Source organism: Fundulus heteroclitus, unplaced genomic scaffold, assembly GCF_011125445.2.
Source record: "Fundulus heteroclitus isolate FHET01 unplaced genomic scaffold, MU-UCD_Fhet_4.1 scaffold_185, whole genome shotgun sequence".
Lineage (NCBI taxonomy): Eukaryota > Metazoa > Chordata > Actinopteri > Cyprinodontiformes > Fundulidae > Fundulus > Fundulus heteroclitus.
The window spans coordinates 118,182-124,181 of NW_023396597.1; positions in this window are offsets into that span (position 1 = coordinate 118,182).

Here is a 6,000-nt window from a genome sequence, read left to right on the forward strand (position 1 = left end):
CTCTTCTTTCTAGGAATCTGGCCGGATTTATTAGTTCTCCTAAATGCTGACAACCCAGGGTCCAGACCAGGAAGCAGAGCCGTAGTTTAACACACCTCTCTGCAGCTTCTGTACTGTTACCCACCCATTACCCCATTGAGACGGTGTCTTTCTCACAGCCAAAACTTAACAGATCAAAAACTGATCTAAAAGGAACAAATCATAAAAATCTAATAAAAATCCATACGGATCACTTTGAACCAAAAAATAAAAGAATTAAATGTGGTCTATTAAATATAAGGTCTCTCCCTCCAAAAACTTTGTTAGTTAATTAATTGATTTCTGATAATCAGATTGATTTGTTTTGTCTCACAGAAACCTGGCTACAAGAGGACTACGTTAGTATAAATGAGTCAACTCCATCCAGTTATTCAAATTTCCACATTCCCAGATCTGTGGGAAGAGGAGGAGGAGTGGCAACTATCTTTCAATCTGATTTATTAATTAGTCCCAGGCCAATTAATAATTACAGTTCTTTTGAACATTTAACCCTCAGTTTCCCTCATCCAAACTGCAAAGCAATAAAACCTCTTCTGTTTATTGTTTTGTATCGTCCACCAGGCCCTTACACTCAGTTTCTGGATCAGCTGTCAGACTTCTTATCTGATTTGGTGTTAAATACTGACAGGGTTATTATAGTGGGTGATTTTAATATCCATGTTGACACTGAATGTGATAACCTTAGTGTAGCCTTTAAAACTATCCTAGATTCAATTGTTTTCGCTCAAAATGTGCATAAAGCGACGCACTCTCGGCTCCATACTTTGGACCTTGTGCTGACATATGGCATTGATTGTGAAGAATTAACAGTATTCTCTCACAACCCTGTCCTATCTGACCATTTTTAATAACATTTGAGTTTAATCTAACTGAGTTCTCCACCCCCAAAAGAGGGTTCCATTATAGTAGATCTTTATCGGATAATGCTGTATCAAAACTTAAAGAGTCTGTCCCCCTTTTAATATCCTCAGTATTGCAGAAATGCCCTGTAGATTGCAGCAATGCTGTTTCTTCCCATTCACAAATGGATGTCTTTGTAAAAGGTATGACTTCCTCATTGCGTTCTGCATTAGACAATGTAGCTCCCTTGAAAAAGAAGGTGATAATTCACAGGAAGCTGGCTCCCTGGTTTAATTCAGAGCTGCGTTCTTTGAAGCACAATGTTAGGAAATTGGAGAGAAAATGGCGCTCTACACACCAAGAGGAATCCTACTTAATCTGGAGGGACAGTCTATTGTTGTATAATAAGACCCTTCGCAGAGTTAGAGCAGCATATTTTTCATCATTAATTGAAGAGAATAAAAATAATCCTAGATTTCTCTTTAGTACAGTTGCCAAACTTAATCAGAGCTGCAGCTCTGTTGATCCATCCATTCCCTTAGCTCTTAGCAGGAATGATTTTATGGGATTCTTCATAAATAAAATTGATGCCATTAAAAATAAAATAATTGGCATCCTCCCAAACATGATTACCTCGTTCTCAGTAAGTGAGGCAGCATTGGAGGAATCTTTAGAACCTGCGCAGTGTTTGAACTGTTTAGAAGCAGTAGAGCTTTCTGAGCTATCTAAAATCTTAGCTTCATCTAAACCAGGGGTCGGCAACCACCCGCTCCGGAGCCGCATGCGGCTCTTTGATCCCTCTGATGCGGCTCAGCTGTTGAAAATAATTATGTCGCCAAGCCATACAGGCAGTCGTCAATGCTGGCTGACCAACACTCCTCACCAGTTGGTGGTGGTAATGCACACTGAAAAGATTTTTGCTCACCGTCAAAAAACTCAAGAAGAAGAAGAACTGGTAGTTCACTGGCTGCAGTGACATAAACACAGCGAGGCGGAGTTGAGGCGGCATTTTCAAATGCTGCTTTTTTGCAGTAAATTCTACAAATGACAAGGGCAACACGGTGACCTAAAATAACATGGAGTCCTTGATGAGGGTGAAGAGAGCTAAACAGCAGGGTAAGAGTCGTTTCTATATCTGACGTTTGTTCATTTTCAAAGTGAGGAAAAGCGAACTGCGCTTGGCTCGAGGCTGTGAGCGGAGTCCTGCGCGGCTGAAGTCGAGATTCAGGTGCCGCCTGAACCTCTGATAGCTCGTCTAATGCAGCTGTTAGCTGGTTAATGACAGGAGCTCGTTCACTTTCGCAGATGTGATTAAAATGTGTTCGGATTAAAAGGAAAGAAAGTATTCCGGATGAACCATTTATATGGGCTGAAAATCAAATAATCCGACCATGGCGTGCGTTTACTCGCACCAAGCTTTATTCAAAATAAAAACTCTGACATTAGCAGAGTTGATGATTTCCATAAAACAACAGTAGAAGTACAAGCGCAGAGGTGCATTGGTTCTGGTGCGGGTCCATTCTGTTGCAAAAAAGCCCTTATGTGCAGCGTTATTTCATTTAAAATTTCAAAAGGATTTTGTGGCTCCCAGTGTTTTCTTTACTGTGTGAAATGGGTCCAAATGGCTCTTTCAGTGGTAAAGGTTGCCGACCTCTGATCTAAACCTTCTACCTGTATGTTAGACCCAATCCCAACCAAGTTGTTTAAGGAGGTATTCCCTTTGATCAGTGGTCCTATTTTAGACATGATTAATCTATCCTTAGTAAATGGATATGTACCACAGGTTCTTAAAGTAGCTGTTATTAAACCTTTAGTTAAGAAACCTTCTCTTGATCAAGATGAGTTAGTAAATTACAGACCTATATATAATCTTCTTTTCTTATCTAAAATTCTTGAGAAAGTAGTTGCTAATCAACTTTGTGAACATTTACAAAGCAATGACCTACTTGAGGAGTTTCAGTCAGGCTTCAGAGCTCATCATAGCACTTAAACGGCTCTGGTGAAGGTCACTAATGATATTCTCATGGCCTCAGATAATGGACTTGTGTCTGTACTTGTCCTGTTAGATCTCAGTGCTGCATTTGATACAGTTGATCACAATATTCTCCTACAAAGACTTGAACATACTGTAGGGATTAAGGGGAAAACATTAGGCTGGTTTAAATCTTATCTGTTGGACAGATTCCAGTTTGTTCATGTTAATAATAAATCTTCCTCAAACTCTAGGGTCACCTGTGGAGTACCACAGGGTTTAGTCCTTGGACCAATTCTCTTTACTATATATATGCTTCCGATCGGCAAAATTATCAGACAGCATGGGATTAATTTCCACTGTTATGCTGATGACACTCAGCTATATTTATCCATAAACCCTGATGAATCCAATCAATTACTTCGACTGCAGTCATGTCTTGATGACATCAAAAGCTGGATGACTTTCCTGCATTCCTCTCCTGTGGAACCAACTCCCAGTTTTGGTCCGTGAGGCAGACACCCCGTCTACTTTTAAGACTAATCTTAAAACCTTCCTTTTTGACAAAGCTTATAACTAGAGTGGCTCATGTTACTCTGAGCTACCTTTATAGTTTTACTGCTATAGGCTTAGGCTACTGAAGGATATCAGGATCTAATTTTCTCACTCTACTGAGTTCTACTGTTCTTCAATTATGCATTACGTGTTGTCATTTCTGCTTTAACTTTTTGTTCTCTCTCTTTTTTTCTTCTTGGTAGGTACACCTGGTCTGACGTTCTGTTAACTGTGACATCATCCATGAAAGACAGATCACCCGCTACTACCATCTAATGTAGAACAGATTACTAGATCAATGTGTACGTCTGTGCTTTTTTGTCTCTCTTGTTGTTTCTCTGCTCTGTCTTCTCTAACCCCCAGTCGGTCGAGGCAGATGACCGTTCATACTGAGCCCGGTTCTGCCGGAGGTTTTCCCTTCCCGTTAATGGGGAGTTTTTTTCCCACTGTCGCTCATGCTTGCTCAGTATGAGGGATTGCAGCAAAGCCATGGACAATGCAGATGACTCTCCCTGTGGCTCTACGCTTCTCCAGGAGTGAATGCTGCTTGTCGGGACGTTGATGCAATCAACTGGTTTCCTTATATAGGAACATTTTTGACCAATCTGTATAATATGATTGAACTTAACTTTGTAAAGTGCCTTGAGATGACATGTTTCATGAATTGGCGCTATATAAATAAAATTGAATTGAATTGAAATTTAATTAAAATGACTTGGGTAAAGACTCAACAGTTTAAAACAACAACAATAATAATAAGCTGTTTAAATCCTTAAAAACAAACAGAAGTTCTTTAAACTGAACTCTAAGATAAACAGGCAACCAGTGAAGGGAGGCCAGGATGAGGTAATGTGCTTTATTTTATGTTTTTCCATTAAAAGGTGTGCAGCAGCATTTGAACCAGCTGCAGACGTTTGAGTGAGGACTGACCGATTCAGAGATAAAGAGAATTAAACTGATCCAGCCATGATGAATGAAGGCTTAGAGTAGTGTTTCCATATTTTTGCCTTGAAAGAATAGGTTTTACCTTTGCTTTGTTCCTTAAATGATAAAAATGACTTTAATGAGGTCCTTTTTTGACTGTCAAATTTAAAATCACCGTCCATTTTAAAATCGAGGAGCCAAACATTCATTGTCAGGGTGTCTAAATCAACAGGATCAACAGTTCTTTGGGTGTTTCAACTGGTATATTTGACAATTCATGATTTGCAAAGACAGAGATTTGAGTTTTGATGTTCTCCTCATCATTAACTTTATCTCTTTCTATAGATTCTCTTTCTCATTCAATTCAGGACTTTCCATATGCCTTATCATCTAGGTCTATATTAAAAAAACCTACAGTAAAGTAATGAATTGTTGATTCTGGATGTAGTGTAGGAATTCCTTCAATATAAACCAAAGAACATTTTACATTACCTGCAAGAAGCTGGATAAAATCTTTAAAAAAGAGACAACAGTATTTTCACACTTCACGTAGTAGCTCAAGGAAATATTTTAATCTAAATGTTTTAGGCTAAATATTTTAGGCTAAAATGAGTAAACCCTAGTGATGGATTTTTGGGTAAACTAAATAGAGCAGTGTTACATGTCATTGTTTCTAAAACAGCATTTTTCTGAGCTGCGTCTAAAAGGGCAAACATTGAGAGTATAGCCACTTCTCCAGGGACCTCTACACCACTGCGGACAGCCACAGATCAGCTGCAAGGGGCAGACAACAGCTAACAATGTCAAGTTACTTTTCTGTAACCAACGCAGTCACGTCCGCATTAGCTACCGCAAACAGCACAGCAGCAGCTGGAGCAAACTTTACTGCCCCTAACGTCGGGAAATCAGACGGTCTTCGAACAACATTTGGATCCAATGCAACACTGCATGCGGAGGTGCTCTGTTGTCTGAACACAGCCATCAACTCTCTCTCTCTCTCTAGATAGATAGATAGATAGATAGATAGATAGATAGATAGATAGATAGATAGATATGGGTACTTGTTGATGGCATTAAAATTATTTCTACAAGCATTAAAAAGCATTAAATTAGGGTTACTCATTCCTGTATAAACCCTGCATGAGGAATATTACAGAATCAGAATCAAGTTTATTGCCAAGTAGGTTTGCACTTACAAGGAATTTGACTTGGTGTTGATCAAGAGTCAGTTGAAAAATCATTTCAAAACCCACACGGGTGAAAGGGCTTTTTCCTGTCAGACATGTGAACTTTTAAACTGAATAGTTGAGTGAAACTTTTTCTGCATGAGAATCCACACACATGAGAGGCTTTTTTCATGAGGAATATTTGGACAAACCTTCGCTCAAGGTGGCAGTTTGAATCTTCCTATGAAATGAAAACACAAAAGTGAGAAGTTACAAATGGTAAAATTAAAATTCTTCCTAGTAGTTTTCCACCAGAGACCCTCTGCTGCAAACTTCTTGATTAGTTCACAATACTAGTTATCTATATATACATATCTGTACATATCTGTAAAACTCTGTTTATAGTAATATCCACCTGTATATTATATTTGGTACATATCCATCTGTAAATTTATTTCACAATACTAGTTACCTATTATACTCATAGGACAAATTTATCAGTAA